Below are 20,589 nucleotides of genomic sequence, written 5' to 3'. Positions count from 1 at the left end.
ACTTACTATTCATAACATTCATGCTATTCATAACAACCCTATATTTCCCCATTTTATATATGGAGAGAAACTGAGGCACAGCTAAGTATTTTGTGCAAAGTTATGTGTCTCATAAATGTTGGAGTCAGAATTCATACCCAGGCATTCTGGCTCCAAAATCAGAACTCTTAACTATTATGGTATGCACACCGGGTTTACCATTTGTGCATAAATTCTGCATCAGGTAGTTAGACTGCTCAGGAGCTAGAGTGCACCAAGCAGAGCAGGCATTTCCTTACATTTTAGTTAAATGAAAAAAAAATGAGTGACTTATTGGGAATGATATATGTTGAGAATGAAAACTTATAATATATTAGGAATTCCTCCCAATCCTTACGTTGTTCCCTTTCTTGCAATGTTTCTTTGTATTTCAGGTAAATTCAAATCCCTATTAGGATAAATGATTGTTCCTGTAAAGAATTTTTCCCCTGGTTCAAGCAACCAGATTTCATTCCCAGATGATCAAAAACGGACTTGATGAAATGGAAAAGCACAGATAGAAACAGGTATGTGGAAGAGTATATTTCAAACACTTTTATAATAGTATCTGGAAAGACTAGAAGAGGAATGTGTCATTAATGATGCTGATACATTGCGGATGGAAGTTATAGATTAAGTTTCAGTTGGTCTATGTTCTAGACTCTTGCATGGTAAATGACTATACCTATCTGACATTTGGCTGAGGAGATTCTCCACTAGAGGTTGGGACAATTCTACTACCTGTTTGAGTTAATGGCTGACACACAGTAGGATTTGATAAACATAAATAAAGGAACTTAGTACCATATATGATATATAACACATGTTCAATAAATGGAAGAACATTTTCATTATTCTTTTTTAAATTCTCAGATATTTGGGTTTAATAAAACTAATTTTTTAAGTGAATGGGGAAAACTGGATTTTCATAACGAAACAATCAAAACCCATTTTATTCATTTACTTAACTTCAAGGAAATTGTGAATCAGATGTTCATATTTTATTTTGAAATTACACCTTTAAAGATTTACTCTGAAGAGTAAAGTCCCAGGCTTCCAAGGTAAACCAGAAAATACCGTGAAAGTGCTGCTATATGAAATGAAAATGTTCTTCTATCTCATGGAACTTCTTTCTGAACCCAAAGGCAGAGATAGTGATTTTGTAATCTAAAAACAGGACAACATTAGTAGGAAAGGTTTTCCCATCTCCTTTCAGTGTGGATAACGTTGTGGACAGTGGCAGTGGAACTGCATAAATGGAGAAGTTATGTCTCAGGAGCCAAAAGAAGAAGGTTCTAAAGAACTATGTGCCTAAGTGCCCACATAGATTCTTCCTCAAGAAGACAACAAATAGCATCTTTAGTCCTTTATGCAATAAATAGCCTTGATAATAATTTGGAAGTAACTCTGATTGTATCACCTCTCCATGTCAATATTCTCATCACTGTTTGGCTAAACTCAGAAATCTTCAAGACTCCAGGGCCTGGCGTGATCTGGCCCCAATCGCCCTTTCTTCTTCATCACTCATCGTGTTGCCCAGGCACCCTGCTCCAGCCTGTCTGAAGATCTCTCAGTTTCTTAATTCGAGGATGCGGTCTCTTGTCTTAGGGAACTTCTCAGTATTGCTTCTGACTTGAACACTCTCCCACTTCTCTTATGGCTGATTTTCACTTCTATGCATGCCTCACATTTCTAATTCTAGCTCATATTTCTCCTCAGAACTTGTGACCCATATATGGAAGTGCTGCATCAACTTCTGCACTTGAATTATTTCAAATGATTTTACACTCAGCCTGTTCAATGCTCAGCTCATGATCATTCCCTTTAAACCTAATCCTCTTCCAATGCACATATTTCAGAGCAAATTCACTTTTCCATCCAGTTGGGCAAGTCAAAAATTTAGGACTCATTTTGCCCCCTTCTTTTCCTTCACCATTTCCCATATCTAATCTATAACCAATATGTTTGACTTTACCCTCTATGTATCTCTTGAGTCCACTCCTTTCTTGTTTGAGACTCTGTGGTTGATAACTCATATATCACATAGCTATTTTATTTTTAAAGCAACCTAGATTTTCCCATATTCCAAATTGTTAAGGACAAAGATTTCTTAAACATGATAAAATTCTGTACCAATTCCCACATGTTCTATGTAGCTCATATAATCATTTTCCTTTTGTCTTAATATTTTGCATCATTCACATTGAAAATGACTATTTCATAGGAAACAAATGATGGCTACTTTCCCAGACATTTTCCAAATGTTTTGCAATCACTGATGGGTCAACTGCTTACTCTGTGAATCTGCACAGAATCACTAATGATAAGGTTAGAGGCCACAGAGAGCCTCAGTGAGAGGGCAGCATTTGAATATTCAGTGTCACAGAAGCAGGAGTTTTCTAATCTTATAAAAATATGATGATAGGATCATTAAAATTCTCACTGCAGTCATATCTAGTCAAGATGCATTACTTTCAAATGAGAATCTTTTTCTAACAGGACAATAATGACAACCAAACTTCTTCCAACTGATTTACCTACTATTAAAACCTAATGTCAGGAAAGAGAGTCACTCCTACACTGGAGAAATTCTAGATCTTCACGAAAGCAGATATATAATCTCTGGAGAAAAAGACGGATAAATCTCAGGATCTAGGGGTAATATTTAAGAAGAGAGCACCTTATAAGGATAAACCAGTCACTTAAGTAAAACATGGAAACTCCAGAGGAAAGGCACAGGGAATCCCCAGGGCTATATTTCCCTCTCTTTACCTTTTTGCTCAAGGACTGCCGGACCTCTTAGTCATAGCTCTCTTGACTGCCTTTTCAATGGAGAAGTCAACCTGGTGAAAATATTCCCTGGCAAGTTTTCATCACTGCTCACCCATTCTACTCCTCTCCTCTTGAGGATCATACCTTTTATTCCAGAAACATCTGGCTGTTCTGCTGAGCACAGGTAAGGAATGCCATCCAACTGGTCTAAAGTAATTGGTCAGAAGGAAACTGGAAAATGGACTCTTGTTTCTAGCAGGCAGCTGTGTCAAACACTGAGGAAACTATCCCCTCTCAATAGCTAATTTTGTTTTCTTATCTCACTCTGGGTATCTGTGTTCAAGTAGGTGCTGTCCAAACCTACAGACTGGGCCTTAACATGATACCAATGACATAGACATTCTTATCCCATTTAAAAAAGTGTGAGTCTTTGAAATGATAGGTACATTTCCACTTATAGTTAGTTTCTTCTAAGGCCTGCATTTATGACATGGGGCCTAAAGCCTGGATTACTAAGAAATCTCCAATCAGCTTCAAAATCTACCCTATAATGTTTCCCAGATTGCTCATCGCAAAATTTGATATTCATCATGTAATGGTCCACTCAAGAAGTTTTAATGGTTACACATGACTTACACAATAAAATCTATACTCTTCCCTTTAATAAATTTTTACCACAATTTACATTCATTCTGACTTTCCAACATCATATCCCAGTACTTCCCAGTGCAAATTATTTTACCTACCTGAAAAACAGTCTATTCATCATCATTGTTCGTTCATTCATTCAGCAGGCATTTATTAAGCACCTATTATGGTTCAGGCATCATTCCAGGCACTGAGAAGTATAGCTCTGAACAACACAAATGAAGTTCATGACCTTAAGGAGTGTATACTCTAGTGGAAAGAAACAGACATTAAACAAGCAAAGAAATATTTAATGGGGCAGGTGGTGGTAAGGGCTATGATGATAAATAAATCACTGAGAGACCTAGAGGCCCGAGTGTTGTCTTCCATAGGCGGGTCCAGTAAGTTCCTGAGGAGGTGACACTTCAACAGAGACCAGAAGAAGTCGGGCATGGTGGCTCACGCCTATAATCCCAGCACTTTGGGAGGCTAAGGCAGGTGGATCACCTGAGGTCAGGCGTTCGAGACCAGCCTGACCAACATGGCGAAACCCCGTCTCTACTAAAAGTACAAAAAATTAGCCAGGCGTGATACCAGGCACCTGTAATCCCAGCTATTCGAGAGGCTGAGGTGGGAGAATTGCTTTAACCTGGAGGTTGCAGTGAGCTGAGTTCACGCCACTGCACTCCAGCCTCGGCAACAAGAGCAAAACTCTGTCAAAAACAAAAACAAAAACAAAAACAAAAACAAAACAAAACAGAACAAAAAAAACAAAAAACCAGAGACCAGAAGAAAGTGAGGTTGCAGGCCATGTGGGCAGACAGGTATGGAGTTTTCCAGGCTGATGCAACAGCACATGCCGCGGCATTGCAGTAGGAATGTGCTCATTGTATTCGAGGGGAGCAAGGAGGCCAGTGTGAGCAGCTGGGGCAGAGTAACAAGAATGAAATGATAGGAGATGAGTGAAGAAACAATGGGGGGACGTACGCTCAGGTAGGACCAATGAGGCCGTGGTAAGGATCTAGGCTGCTCTGATGAAGGAGATAGAAAGCCATGTGAGGATTTGAGCAAAAAAAGAGAACACATCCTGATATTCATTCTAAAATCATCTTCTGGTTCAGTGTGAGAGCACCCTATAAGAGGGTTGAGGGTAAAAGTAAAGGAACCAATTATGAGGTGATTGTAATAATCCCAACAAAAAACAATGGTGGTGGCTCAGGATGGTGGCAGTCGGGGAGATGAGAAGTGGTCAGATTCTGGATATATTTTGAAAGAGGAGAGGGCAGGACTGTTGATGGGTTCAATGCAGGATAAAGGAGAAAAAGAGAAGATAGGCATGTTCAATGCAGGATAAGGGAGAAAAAGAGAAGATAGGCACAACTTTAAGATTCTTTTATCTGAGCAACTGAAAGAATGGAATTTCTATTAAATGATCTGGGGAGTAATTTTTAGAGGTGGGAGGTGGGAAATCAAAAGTTCAGTTTGGTATCTATATTGTATAGCTTTGAGATGCTATTAGACGCACAAAGAAAGATGTTAAATAAGCAATTGGCCATGATCACACCAGTGCACTCCAGCCTGGATGACAGAGCAAGACCCAACCTCCAAATAAATAAATAAATAAATAAATGGAATTGGGTGTCCAAGTCAGGGGAGTATTCTAGGTTGGCAGGAAAAATTAGGGACTTTCAGTATATAAATGACATTTAAATCAGTGGACCTGCATGGCATCACCTAGGATATCAGGATATATAAAGTACAGAAGAGAAGAGATCTGAATATTCAGCCTTTAGAAGTCAAGGAGAGAAAGAAGAACCAGGAGACTGAGACTGGGAAACCAGTTAAATGAGAGGACAACCACCCTCCTTCTTGCCGTAGCTCACGCCAGTCTGTCTACCAGAAATGTTCAGAAATGTAGTCCTTAATCCTCTCCATTTGTTTACATCTTACCAATTTCTCATAGTTTAGCACTTAATTCTGTGCTGTGTGACTTCTCATCTTGAGTTTAATTTTATTATTTAACTTTTGTTTATGTTTTAGCTCTTTCTGGATGTATCATTTTGTCTTAATCAATCAATACACTTTTTATACCCAATACTATTCTTTAATTTTGTTACTTGACTCCTCTCTGAGTGTGTCTAGGCAGGTCAGTCCTATAACATCCCACCTATCCTGAACCCCAAGTGCAAATACTCAAGAAAATCATTGGTAACACCAGCCTATTGACAGACGACAAAAGAAACTGGGAGTGTTGGGGTCTGGGATTCAATTCTGATGTGGCTGTAGTAACTGGAGATATAAAAATGTTTGGCCGTTACGCTATGGTACAAACTAGGTGGCACTTAAGATAATCTATCAAGCCAAATCAATAGAGAAATGTGTTAAGAAAATTATTTCACAAGGAAACAAATGTATGAAAAGCAATTCCTGCCTTCATGGAGTTCATTCTCCAAAACAAGCAAATAAAGCAGGAAAAAAGCATGGGGGAGAGGGGTTGTAGGGGGAGGGAGAGCATCAGGAAGAATGGCTAATGGATGGTGGGCGCATACCTAGGTGATGGCGTGATCTGTGCAACAAACCACCATGTCACACGTTTACCTATGCAACAAACCTGCACATCCTGCACATGTACCCTGGAACTTAAAAGTTAAGGGAAAAAAAGAAAAAAGAAAACTGACTCTGATTTTCACTCTGTGGAAATAAGGAGGCAGGGATGCTCCTCTGCTGACCAGGCACTGCCCTTCAAAGACCAGGGACAGCCTGCAGGTGGCAACCTTTGCAGCTCTGCTTTCCTTCTCTCCCCAGCGACACGCCACCATTATGTGGAGTTTAATTCTGGTTTGAGTTAATAACGCAGGGAGAACTGTTTTACACATTTTGTCTCTCTGGTAGATGACATTAGTACAAATATTAAAATGATGTTTCCCATGCGGGCAAAAATGTGGAAAAAAGAGAACCCTCATACACTGTTGGTGGGGATGTAAATTAGTACAATCACTAAGGAGAACAGGTGGGAGGTTCCTCAAAAAACTAAAAATAGAGCTAACATATGATTCAGCCATCCCACTTCTAGGTATATACCCAAAAGTAAGGAAATCAGTATATCTAAGGGATATTTGCACTCGCATGTTTATTGTAGCACTATTCACAATAGCCAAACTCTGGAAGCAATCTAAGTGCCCATCAACAGACAAACAGATAAAGAAAATGTGGTACACTCACAGAATAGAGTACTATTCAGCCATAAAAAAGAATCATACTCTGTCATTTTCAACAACATGGATGGAACTGGGGGTCATTATATTAAGCGAAATAAGCCAGGTACAGAAAGACAAACTTCATATATTCTCACTTATCTGTGGGAGATACAAATTAAACAATTGAACTCATGGAGATAAAGAGTGGAATGATAGTTACCAGAGGCAGGGCAGGATAGCCAAGGGTGGGTCTGGGAAGGGAGAGGATGGAAAAGGGTACAAAAAAATAGGAAGAACAAATAAGACCTGGTATTTGCTAGCACAACAAGGTGACTATAGTAAAAAGTAATTTAATTGTTTATTTAAAAATAACTAAAAGAGTATAATTGTATTGTTTGAAACACAAAGGATAAATGCTTGAGGTAATAGATACCCTATTTACCCTGATGTGATTATTACATATTGCATGCCTGTATTAATGTATCTCATGTAATCCATAAACATATATATCTACCATGTACCCACAAAAATTAAAAATAAAAATTAATGATGCTGTTCCCCAAGACTGGCATTTTAGAAGAAAGAGTGATTTTGAATCTGTGCTTGTGATAACTACAAATGTACTAATCATAGTACATATGATCACATAATACAGGTGTGAATCCGACGCCTTTTTTTTTTTTTTTTTTTAATTAAGCAATGGCCCTGGTATTGCCAATAGGAAGCAAAATGACTTGAGCTAGTTTCATTCAGAACAGCCAGGTGGGCATGTTTTCTAAGAACAGGAATTAGCTATGATGAATGATCTGATTAAGCTTTTAAGTAGCAAAAGACAAGGCTTGTTTGTTTGGCTTAAAGCTAATGGCTTAAATGCCCTTTTTAAAAAAAATCAGTATTCAGATTAAAGTTACCCAGTGGAAAGAAAAATTAGGCCGGGTGCCGTGGCTCACGCCTGCAATCTCAACACTTTGGAAATACGAGGCAGACAGATAACCTGGGGTCAGGAGTTCGAGACCAACCTGGTCAACATGGTGAAACCCCATCTCTACTAAAAATACAAAAATTAGCAGAGTGTGGTGGCACGTGCCCTGTAATTTTTGTAGTCCCAGCTACTCAGGAGGTTCAGGCAAGAGAATCACTTGAGCCTGGGAGGTGGAGTGCAGTGAGCAAGGTCATGTCACTGTACTCCAGCCTGGGCAACAGAGAGAACGTTTGTCTCAAAAAAAAAAGAAAAGAAAAAAATTAATAATGATTTTTTAAAAGTCAGATAATGTTGCTCTGTGGAGTTAATGTTATCTCACAATTAATCCAACTTCTCTAAGTCACAAATGAAGCAGGTAAAAAGTTGAGAGATTAAAGCAAAATTTCCATTCAACAATGGTTGTACAGGTTGCAATACTGGTAAATAATCCCTTATGTAAGAAAAATACAATGAGAGATAGTAGACTGTAATTACCAATCAATATTCCTGTAAAACCAAATTCTAGACAATATTATCAAAAACTTAGTAATTTAATAATTATCTTCCATAGTAAAAAAGAGTCATTTATTTACACTTATTGCTGTAAACTTTATTCCACAGAATTATAACCTGATTTCAATAGGGTAGTCAAATTCAGGATGCTTTTTAGTTAATGAAAACTGCAAACCCAGAATGGCATTAAAATATCACTATTTTAATTTTTTAATCTTCCTTTATCTTCTTCATGAGAGCTACAGACACCAGATAAATCAACTTGTTTATGGGTAATGCCTTATTTTGTTTGTTTTTTTTCCCTTGAATTTTTTTATTTAAATAAGTCTTTGTCTTAAAAGAGTATATCATCAGTCAAAATAATGCTATCACTTCTGAAAATATTTTCATTTTCTGACATGCACCGAGGTGCCATAAAGTAGTGTTGACAACTCCATCTTTAGCATTCCACAAATCTTACAGAGATATATCATCAGAAAACCACACAGTCTATATCCAGGCTCTGACAAAACTGAAACATGGTCTGCCAGCCACAGATAAGGTTTTGAAATGTTAGTCACTGAAAAGGTGATAACAGAAACAAGGATCAAATGCATGCACACCTTCACCTTTGGACGCCTGCGGTTTTGAGCCGTGCCACTTTGGTAAAAGATATTGCCATTTGGCCTCTTGGCAAAATCAGTGGATATACCGAGTGTGATACAACATGAAAACACATGATGAACTTGGAGTTAAGTGTGTTGGAATTAAGAGGTGCTAAGAAGCAATGACACACCATCTTTAGCAAATAGGAGAGTGAGAGGCTTAGGGTAGGAGCAGCTTGGGACAGAGCTGGAGGGATCAAAGCAACATGCCATCGTGCAGCCGCCAGCAGTGGCACAAATGGAAACTAGGAAACACTTCAGAGAAAGTGGAAACTTCTTCCTCATCAACTTCATCTTCATTGTCTTCTGTTTTAGTCACTAAGTGTTGTGGGATTTCATGCTGTTCTCAATTTTATATGGAAATTTTAATAGATAGAAGGGGACAAAAACTCATTAGACTAGACCTGGACATGAAATACTAAACCAAAGGATTTTTGTTTAGAAAAGACTCTTAAAAAATATAACCAGAATAATCACAAATATTACCTTTAAGATAGAATTTATAATCATTCGCTTCTTAATGGTTCTTCCTCCATGCCATCTATTTTCAAACAAAGCTGAGTTTATGGCCATCATACGAGATTACATTCCCGTGCAGTTGCGGTATTTCTTCTATAATGATTTATTTAAAAGGGCTTCACCATGATAGCTCTCCAACTTTGTTCCTTCCTGTATATCACTGTTCAGGGTCAAAAGCTGGGAAAAGGGCTGGTCCCTAAGGCCTAACATATTTCACCAGTGGAGACTCTGGCTTTTCACTTCTCTTTCTCTCCTCATCACTTTATGCTTAAAGAGGAACAGATGTGGAAACGTTTAGAAAAAGACTAATTGAATTTCACATAACACAATTTAGCATTGTTTGAGGAAGTACCTAAATCAACAGCACATTTTCCGAAGTCCCAGACTCGCCTAATTAGAACACCAAACGTGTGACTAATTGGCCACACTTCCACCAAAGGCTCTGCTGCAGATGAGCTGTCGCCGGTTCCCCTCGCCCCAGCTGAGCCTGGCAGTCTGGCTATGAGGCAAAGTGGTTGCTCTAAATGAGCTGGGCAGAGTATAATGGAGAAAGGAACTTGGAGAACAAATCCACATGAAGTGGGAGAGGAACTGGAATGTGTACGCTGTGGCAGCATCCAGAAAATTACCAGGAGATTATCAGTACATAAATTAAGAGATACTTGGGGCTCTGTAATTGGGACCATTAATAGCCTGCTCTTTATCATTTCAGCTTCATGGTCTTAGAACTTGACATGTAATTAAAATATAATCTGATATTACCAGCAAAGGCTCCATTAACCTAACCCTTCACCACTGGCAGATCTGTTTTTTGCATGCAACAGGAGGCTTTCTTTTTTTCTCACTTTATTTCCTGATGGTGTGCAGGAAAGTGTGTGGGGAAGAAGGAGCACAATTAGAGGAAAGAGAGATGATTCTGGGGTTGTTTCTATTGTAAAACTCTGAACATTTTGCTTTAGGGAGTCTATAATCCCGGCTTTGTCCCCTAAGTATAAAACCCATGGAACTAGAAGTGACTTTAAAAGTCATTTGGTGCAACTTTTACATTTTATAGATGAGGATTCTGGGGCCAAGAGAGGTAAAGTAATTTGCCTAGGGCCACACATCTCTTTGGTGACCAATTTAGGAAGAGAAATCAAATGTATGACACTCCATATCTAGTGCAATTTATACTTCCTCTTTTGTGCTTGAGCTGATGTTGAGAGTAACATTATGTTTCACAATTACCTAATGATGTGCCTCTTCAAGCCCAATCTTTTATTATTATTATTATACTTTAAAGTCTGGGATACATGTGCAGAACATGCAAGTTTGTTACATAGGTATACATGTGCCATGGTGGTTTGCTGCACCCATCAACCCATCATCTACATTAGGTATTTCTCCTAATGCTATCCCTCCCCTAGGCCCCCACTCCGCAACAGGCCCCAGTGTGTGATGTTCCTCTCCCTGTGTCCATGTGTTCTCATTGTTCAATTCTTACTTATGAGTAAGAACATGCAGTGTTTGGTTTTCTGTTCCTGTGTTAGTTTGTTGAGAATGATGGTTTCCAGCTTCATCCATGTCCCTGCAAAGGACATGTACTCATTCCTTTTTAAGGCTGCATGTATTCCATGGTGTATATGTGCTACATTTTCTCTATCCAGTCTATCATTGATGGGCATTTGGGTTGGTTCCAAGTCTTTGTTATTGTGAAGAGTGCTGCAATAAACATAGGTGTGCATGTGTCTTTATAGTAGAATAATTTCTAATCGTTTGGGTATACACACAGTAATGGGATTGCTGGGTCAAAATGTATTTCTGGTTCTAGATCCTTGAGGAATCGCCACACTGTCTTCCACAATGGTTGAACTAATTTACATTCCCATCATCAGTGTAAAAGCGTTCCTGTTTCTCCAAATCCTCTCCAGCATCTGTTGTTTCTTGACTTTTTAATGATCATCATTCTAACTGGCATGAGATGGTATCTCATTATGGTTTTGCTTTGCATTTCTCTAATGACCAGTGATGATGAGCTTTTTTCATATATTTGTTGGCTGCATAAACATCTTCTTTTGAGAAGTGTCTGTTCATATCCTTTGCCCAATTTTTGATGGGGTTGTTTGATTTTTTCTTGTAAATTTGTTTAATTTCCTTGTAGATTCTGGATATTAGCGCTTTGTCAGATGGATAGATTGCAAAAATTTTCTCCCATTCTGTAGGTTGCCTGTTCACTCTGATGGTAGTTTCTTTTGCTGTGCAGGAGCTCTTTAGTTTAATTAGATCCCATTTGTCAGTTTAGGCTTTTGTTGCCATTGCTTTTGGTGTTTTAGTCATGAAGTCTTTACCCATGCCTGTCCTGAATGGTATTGCCTAGGTTTTCTTCTAGGGTTTTTATGGTTTTAGTTCTTATGTTTAAGTCTTTAATCCATCTTGAGTTAATTTTTGTATAAGGTATAAGGAAGGGGTCCAGTTTCAGTTTTATGCATATGGCTAGCCAGTTTTCCCAGCACCATTGATTAAATATGGAATCCTTTCCCCATTGCTTTTTTTGTCAGGTTTGTCGAAGATCAGATGGTTGTAGATGTGTGACATTATTTCTGAGGCCTCTTTTCTGTTCCATTGGTCTATATATGTGTTTTGGTACTAGTACCATGCTGTTTTGGTTACTGTAGCTTTGTACTATAGTTTGAAGTCAGGTAGCGTGATGCTTCCAGCTTTGTTCATTTTGCTCAGGATTGTCGTGGCTATATGGGCTCTTTTTTGCTTCCATATGAAATTTAAACTAGTGTTTTTCTAGTTTTGTGAAGAAAGTCAATGGTAGTTTAATGGGGATAGCATTGAATCTATAAATTACTTGGGGCAGTATGAACATTTTCACGACATTGATTCTTCCTATCCATGAGCATGGAATGTTTTTCCATTTGTTTGTGTCCTCTCTTATTTTCTTGAGCGGTGGTTTGAGGTTCTCCTTGAAGAGGTCCTTCACATCCCTTATAAATTGTATTCCTAGGTATTTTATTCTCTTTGTAGCAATTGTGAATGGGAGTTCACTCATGATTTGGCTCTCTGTTTGTCTATTATTGATGTGTAGGAATGCTTGTGAATTTTGCACATTGATGTTTGTATCCTAAGACTTTGCTGCAGTCGCTTACCATCTTAAGGAGATTTGGGGCTGACATGATGGGGTTTTCTGAATATACTATAATGTAATCTTCAAACAGAGACAATTTGGCTTCCTCTCTTCCTATTTGAATACCCTTTATTTCTTTCTCTTGACTGATTGCCCTGGCCACAACTTCCAGTACTATATTGAATAGGAGTGGTGAGAGAGGGCATCCTTGTCTTGAGCCAGTTTTCACAGGGAATGCTTCCAGTTTTTGCCCATTCAGTATGATATTGGCTGTGGGTTTGTCATAAATAGCTCTTATTATTTTGGTATATGTTTTATCAATACCTAGTTTATTTTTTGCATTTGCCAAGGAGTGTTTTACTTCCAATAATGTGGTCAATTTTAGAATAAGTGCAATGTGGCGCTGAGAAGAATGTATATTCTGCTGATTTGGGGTGGAGAGTTCTGTAGCTGTCTATTAGGTTCGTTTCATCTAGAGCTGAGTTCAAGTCCTGAATATCCTTGTTAATTTTCTGTCTCATTGATCTGTCTAATATTGACAGTGGGGTGTTAAAGTTTCCCACTATTATTGTGTGGGAGTCTAAGTCTCTTTGTAGGTCTCTACGAACTTGCTTTATGAATCTGGGTGCTCCTATATTGGGTGCATATATATTTAGGATAGTTAACTCTTCTTGTTGCATTGATCGCTTTACAATTATTTAATGCCCTTCCTTGTCTTTTTTGATCTTTGTTGGTTTAAAGTCTGTTTTATCAGAAACTAGGATTGCAACCCCTGCTTTTTTTTGCTTTCCATTTGCTTGGTAAATCTTCCTCCATCCTTTTATTTTGAGCCTATCTGTGTCTTTGCATGTGAGATGGGTCTCCTGAATACAGCACACTGATGGGTCTTGACTCTTTATCCAATTTGCCAGTCTGTGTCTTTTAATTTGGGCATTTAGCCTGTTTACATTTAAAGTTAATATTGTTATATGTGAATTTGATCCTGTCATTTTGATGTTAGCTGGTTGTTTTGCCCATTAGTTGATGCAGTTTCTTCAGTGTTGATGTTCTTTACAATTTGGTATGTTTTTGCAGTGGCTGGTACCAGTTGTTCCTTTCCATGTTTTGTGCGTCCTTCAGGAGCTCCTGTAAGGCAGGCCTGGTGGTGACAAAATCTCTCAGCATTTGCTTGTCTGTAAAGGATTTTATTTCTCCTTCTCTTATGAAGCTTAGTTTGGCTGGATATGAAATTCTGGGTTGAAAATTCTTTTCTTTAAGAATGTTGAATTTTGGCCCCAATCTCTTTTGGTTTGTAAGGTTGCTGCAGAGAGATCCACTGTTAGTCTGATGGGTTTCCCTTTTTGGATAACCCAACCTTTCTCTCTGGCTGCCCTTAATATTTTTTCCTTCATTTCAACCTTGGTGAATCTGATGATTATGTGTCTTGGGGTTGCTCTTCTCAAGGAGTATCTTTGTGGCATTCTCTGTATTTCCTGAATTTGAATGTTGGCCTGCATTGCTAGGTTGGGGAATTTCTCTGGATAATATCCTGAAGAGTGTTTTCCAACTTGATTCCATTCTCCCTGTCACTTTCAGGTACACCAATCAAATGTGGGTTTGGTCTTTTTACATAGTTCCATATTTCTTGGAGGCTTTGTTCATTCCTTTTCATTCTTTTTTCTCTAATCTTGTCTTCACATTTTATTTCATTTAGTTGATCTTCAATCTCTGATATCCTTTCTTCTGTTTGATCAATTTATCTGTTGATACTTGTGTATGCTTCACGAAGTTCTTGTGCTGTGATTTTCAGCTCCATCAGGTCATTTATGTTCTTCTCTAAACTGTTTATTCTAGTTAGCAATTCCTCTAACCCTTTTTCAAGGTTCTTAGCTTCTTTGCATTGGGTTAGAACATGCTCCTTTAGCTCAGAGGAATTTGTTATTGCCCACCTTCTGAAGCCTACTTCTGTCAATTCATCAAACTCATTCTCCATCCAGTTTTGTTCCCTTGCTGGTGAGGAGTTATGATCCCTTGGAGGAGAAGAGGCTTTCTGGTTTTTGGAATTTTCAGCCTGTTTGCACTGGTTTTTCCTCATCTTCAGGGATTTCTCTACCTTTGGTCTTTGATGTTGGAGACCCTGTTTTCCCAGGTATCACCAGCTGAGGCTGCACAACAGCAAAGATTGCTGCTTGTTCCTTCCTCTAGAAGCTTCGTCCCAGAGGAGCACCTGCCAAATGCCAGCCAGAGTTCTCCTGTATGATGTGTCTGTCGACCCCTGCTGGGAGGTGTCTCCCAGTCAGGAGGCACGGGGGTCAGGGACTCACTTGAGATGGCAGTCTGTCCCTTAGCAGAGCTCGAGCACTGTGCTGGGAGATCTGCTGCTCTCTTCAGAGCTGGCAGGCAGGAATGTTTAAGTCTGCCGAAGCTGCACCCACAGCCGCCCCTTCCCCCAGTTGCTCTGTCCCAGGAGTTTTATCTATAAGCCCCTGACTGGGGCTGCTGCCTTTCTTTCGGAGATACCCTGCCCAGAAAGGAAGAATCTAGAGAAGCAGTCTGGCTATAGTGGCTTTGCCAAACTGGGGTGGGCTCTGCCCAGTTCAAATTTCCTGGTGGCTTTGTTTACACTGTGAGGGGAAAACCACCTACTCAAGCCTCAGTAATGATGGATGCACCTGCCCCCACCAAGCTCAAGTGTCTTAGGTCAACTTCAGACTGCTGTGCTGGCAGCGAGAATTTCAAGCCAGTGGATCTTAGCTTGCTGGGCTCTGTGGGGGTGGGATTTGCTGAGCTAGACCACTTGGCTCCCTGGCTTCAACCCCCTTTCCAGGGGTGTGAACGGTTCTGTCTCGCTGGCATTCCAGGTGCCACCGGAGTATGAAAAAAAGTTCCTGAAGCTAGCTTGGTGTCTGTCCAAATGGCTGTCCAATTTTGTGCTTGAAACCCAGGGCTCTGGTGGTGTAGGCACCCAAGGGAATCTCCTGGTCTGTGGGTTGTGAAGACTGTGTGAAAAGCATAGTATCTAGGCCAGAATGCACTGTCCCTCACAGCACAGTCCCTCATGGCACAGTCCCTCATGGCTTCCCTTGGCTAGGGGAGGGAGTTTCCCAACCCCTTGTGCTTCCCAGGTGAGGCGATGTCCCACCCTGCTTCAGCTTGCCCTCCATGGGCTGTACCCACTGTCTAACCAGTCCTAATGAAATGAGCCAGGTACCCCAGTTGGATGCAGAAATCACCTGCCTTCTGTGTTGATCTCACTGGGAGCTGCAGACCAGAGCTCATCCTATTCAGCCATCTTGCCAGCCACCTGCATCCCAATCTTTTAAACAACAATATAACCTGTTATGTAATAAACACGTTTGAGAAACTTGTACAATATTCTAATTTGTTAGTGTAGGTCCTGGCTTCTAGTTTGCATCCATTGGGGCACTCCACCTGTTAGGGTAATTGACTATCTAAATATCTGGGTATTTGCCTTAATTAAATCTTTGTATTTTCTTTTTCTGTCTGATGTGAAATGGTAGTGAATTTATTTTTCTTTAATAGAAATGTGTTTCTGAAAGAGCCAACTGTTTCTCTATACTCAAGCTAAATAGAAAGATCTTTCATATTGATTTTGGCTGTCAAATTTGTTTTATGCTCATTATGAAAACCAATCTGATTATAAAGTATAAACCATAATTAGAAAAATCAGCATTCCATGGAGGTTCACTGATCATCAATGTGTATTACCTTGAAAGAATTTTTAAGCCCTCATTTGCCACCCAGGATGTGATTTTTATACTCCTTTTTTCACAGTTGGTTATTGAAAGCTCAGGGGATAAAAAGTAATATAGCACCTTCACAAGAAAAATATGATTATTAGAGAAAACATAAAATTTTATTTGATAATTTACCACTTAAAATAACCCTTACTCTTATGTTTCTCTGAGAATAAAGGCAACCTAGAGTTGAATATATTTACTTAGAAGTGATCTCTTACTTCCACATCCACTGAAAACAAAGCCATAGAACTCCTCTTTCTTAAGTTTTAATCAAAATTTTAGAAAACTAGGAACTAAGTTAATAAAATAAATTAAGATCAGATGTTGGCAAAACATTTCATGCACTAACAATCTGGTCAGTTTCCTGTTGATAAATAGCTTGGTTCAGACAGAAGAACACTGTCCTGGGATTATTTTTTTCCTTGATGAGAGTGTGCAAAGAAGAGTGATTTTGTGACACTGAGGTGTGTCACTGAGGGACTGATCAGACAACAACACAAGGTGAAGTTGTTTTGACTTTTTCACAATAAAAGTTTAATCAGTTGTGTGATTTAGCCAAATAGTTTAAGAAGTAAATCTATCATTAAGGGAAAATCAGCCTTGGGGAAAGTTCCTTAAACTCCATTTGCTTCAGACTGTAAGCACAAATGAACAAATGGACTGTGGCATGACTGTGTGTCAGCACAGTGGGTTTCAGCCATTTCTCTTCTTCCCTCTGCGTTCACCACAGCCAAATGGGCTGTTGGGTGGTCAGAATTTGTCATGAAGATAGACAGCCACTGGGAAACAGCACTAATCGCTCTCAGGCTGTGATCCAGTGCTTTGCTTTATGTGCAGAGCAGTGCTCAGTGTCACTGTGTGTAACATGGTAGCAATCATTTCTTTCATTAAAAATTATCTCATTGAGATAAACTGAGAACACCTAAATGTTAGAAAAGTGTTTTGACCTCTTGAAAAGAAGGACCTTTTCAATGCAAGCATTTATTGATATATTTCCCCATCAAGCAGAAGCGGTCAGTACCTATCTTTAATGTTGTTGAAGTAGGTTGATTTTAAAATCATTTTTAGGCATTATAGAAGCTGCTTGACTAAATAGGGTCACTTTTAATTCAGAAGTACAAGCAGAAAATAAGAATAAAAACAAGAAACTATGGTATCATGAATCAAACTAGATTTTTATAAGTTTCAAGGAAGATATACCTGCCTTCTACTTAGACTGTTTTGATATTTTCCCTTATTTCACTGTTTTCAGGTATTATGATTATTTCACTTATTATTTATTTTTCACTTATTTTCTTGGGTTTTTGGAATCATTTACAAAGAACTTTATTAAATAACAGGGTTTCTAAAGTCAAGACTTGGCAGATCTTCTCTTGAAAAATCAGAATATCTTAAAAGGAATTCCAAATTGATGGAGAAAGAACAGAATATTGGGTACTTTAAACCACAGAACCATGTATTTGTACTATTCGTTGTCTTACTTGTAACATGACTTTTAGCAGATTAAATAACAAGAAAAAACAGTAAATGATAAAATTTGGATACAGAAGAACAGTACCAATTACTTTTGGTTCCCAAAGTATTTTTCTGAACACTTGAATGAGGAGACTGGATTCTAGTCTCAGATGACTACTAATTAGATGCCTAACCTTGGGTAAAGCATTTCATTTCTCTGGATTTCACTTTCCTCTCTGAATGATGAGAGGCTGAGACTGGAAAGATTAGTTGTTCTTAGCCTTACTTGTGTATTAGAATCACATAGGAAGCTTAAGAAATACTGATGTCCAGGCTCCACTTCCAATCAATAAAATCAAGGCCTATTTTTAAAGGGCCAGGAATTGGTATTGTTTTTTCAAGTTCTGAAGCTGATTCTAATGTGCAGCAATGTTGAGATGCAGATGGATGCTCTATAATAGTATTTGCAGTGCTATAAAACCATCTGTGGCAAACTCAATACATTTTAGTGATAAAAAATGTTTGGAGTGATTTTTATCCATTGTATTTAGCTAATAATCCAAAGTCACATTTTAAAGAACTACAGCAAGCCCTGAAAATTAATCACTGAGAAGTATGCTCCTCAAATAATATGTAAACCCTTTACATTTTTAATGAATTATCTGGTTTATAAAATAAGTTGAAGTGGCACTAATGGGCCAAACATGTAAAACAAACACTTTTCTATTGAGAGTGTGTCAACAGAACACCAAATGGTCAGATGAAAATGCAGGAAAAAAACTGAATGTTCTGTGTGTAAGATGTGTAACTGGACTTCTTTTTCTTCAAGTCTGTTTCTCCTCCCATTTTCCTTACCCTTACCTACCTGATTCTGTGCACTTTCTTGTAATTTTTCATTTCTTTCAAAGAATGTACCTCTTTTTGTCGGAGTAACAGGAAAAAGACATTGCCCAAATACACCTTTTAATAGAAACGCACATTTCCCTTTGTTTACTTATATTCAGAGATCTCAAAATATATATCTGAAAGTTTTATATTAAAGCAAGTAGTCTTAATTAAAGCTCTGGTCTCTTCTGAACTATGAAGACTAGACCAGACCAAGGACTGCCACATCATTTTTCTCCTCATTATCACCTCGTTAAGATCCCAGAACATGCCTCAGAGGCAGGGGGTTGAGACATGCAGCTTAACAAGGTGATAATGAGGAGAAAATGTCTCCAGTCTATTTGGGGCACAGCCCGTGCCAGGTAGAATGATAGCAGACAAGGCTGGACAAGAGCAGGACACACTAGTTACTAAAATGTTTTTCTCTGAACGTTTTGGCTATTTTAACATAAATTCTGGGATTTTTTTCCCATTGATGAACTGAGATGAAAAAAATGATGACTTGCACCTAAGACTTTGACATAGAGACGGCAAGTAGCTTCCCAATATTCATTTGTTTATCCTGAGAAGTATGGACCTTGACACATAACTGGGCGTTGCCATCTAGTTAAACTGGATTCTCTAATATTCCATGATCTAGAAGCCCCATGTGACTCTGCTTTGGCCAATGACATTTAAATGGAAGTATTTCTGCTAACTCCTAAAAGTGTCTTAAATTAAGGGAATTGCCTTTTCTTCACCTATTTTCTCCTTTCCACTGATTGCAAAGTAGATATGCAAACTGGAGCTCAGGCAGCCATCTTGGACCATGAAGTGGTAAAACATAAAGATGAAAGGAACCTAGGCCTTTGTTACCATGTAGGTATTACACTATAGCAGCCTGGACAGCCTCCCTCTGGATTCTCTTACCTGAGAGAGAGACTATCCTGTTTAAGCCAATAGTTTTTGTTGTTGTTGATATTGATACATGACCTGAATCCAATACTACTACACATATTTTTTAAAAATTAACTGCTTTTCTGATGTTGTTTTAAATCTAATCCAAGGTGTACATCTTTCATCCTTAATTTTCAGGTGTCAAATCCAGAGCACCTGGGAACAGTGGTGTGCTGGAGCTAGCTCACACAATCTCACAAAAGCCCATTTTTAAATGCAGAATTTTGCAAACCAATTGTTAAACACAGTCATTATTAAAACATATAAAATTATAATTTTATAAATTATATTAAAATCAAAGGTAGTAAACCATTAAAAATTACCATTTCCTAATGATTTTACTTTTTTCTATGATCTTGAATTTATATTGTACCAGGATGCTGGGAATATTATCTAACGGGGCTGTAGTGTACGTTTCTTCACGATTCTCTGTTTAACAGCATGACAAGGGCAGCTTTAAATCAGTCATAGTGGGAGCATTTCCACCATAAAAATTGGCTATGCTACAAATCTGGGCTTGATGTTTGTTTTGTTCATTTTTTAGGCTTAAGAAAGTGATATGGAGAATGAGTTAATAAATCAAGTTACACTAAACGTGAGTAATGGCTAGTGATGAAGCGAAAAGATGTTTCAATTTAATGGATAGTAATTTTTATGGAAGACAGAATAGTTTGACAATAGGCTTTCTGTCAGATTTAATGAAAATGATTTTATTGGGTAAAGATTAGGCTGCAACTTCATTTGTCAAATCATGGTTGAATTGCAATCACAGGTTGGCCACAGAACAGGAGCTCAGCAAAAATTAATAAAAGCATTCTGTGAGAATCAATTGGCTATGGAATTTCTAATGAAAATATTGCATTTTCATTATTTATAAATCATATAGTACACACACTTTAAATCAGTAAAATTTATGATAAACTTATGTAATGACATATATAGGCATACATGTGTTTTTTTTCCAGAGAGCCAGTTAAAAATTTACCAGCACACCACTGTCCAAGATCATCTGCTATTTATCCACTTTCCCCATCCCAAACATTCAATTGAGTATTAAATCCTCTACATTTTGGTTCAGAAATGCTATTTGAATCATATATTTCTATCTACCTCATAGGTAATGTTGTAGGTTAGGTATTCATTTTCACTCTGGCTGCTCCCACTTTTATCTCCACCATTACTCTCAGTTAATATTCCACACCATCTCCAT

At 38.4% G+C, this 20,589-nt stretch overlaps 1 long non-coding RNA gene across 1 annotated transcript in view; it reads left to right on the top strand.

Moving 5' to 3' along the window:
• LOC103890939 (uncharacterized) overlaps positions 1 to 20,589 on the top strand; it is an 89,911-nt gene that overhangs the window by 6,147 nt on the left and 63,175 nt on the right. Inside the window, exon 2 of the long non-coding RNA XR_008526272.2 lies at positions 414 to 545. This is a non-coding gene — a long non-coding RNA (uncharacterized LOC103890939). The remainder of the gene's footprint in view (positions 1 to 413; positions 546 to 20,589) is intronic.

The sequence above is a fragment of the Pongo abelii genome, chromosome 5 (genome assembly GCF_028885655.2).
Source record: "Pongo abelii isolate AG06213 chromosome 5, NHGRI_mPonAbe1-v2.0_pri, whole genome shotgun sequence".
NCBI lineage: Eukaryota > Metazoa > Chordata > Mammalia > Primates > Hominidae > Pongo > Pongo abelii.
Note: the sequence above shows the minus strand (reverse complement) of the source record. Positions and strands in the feature narration are given on the sequence as shown.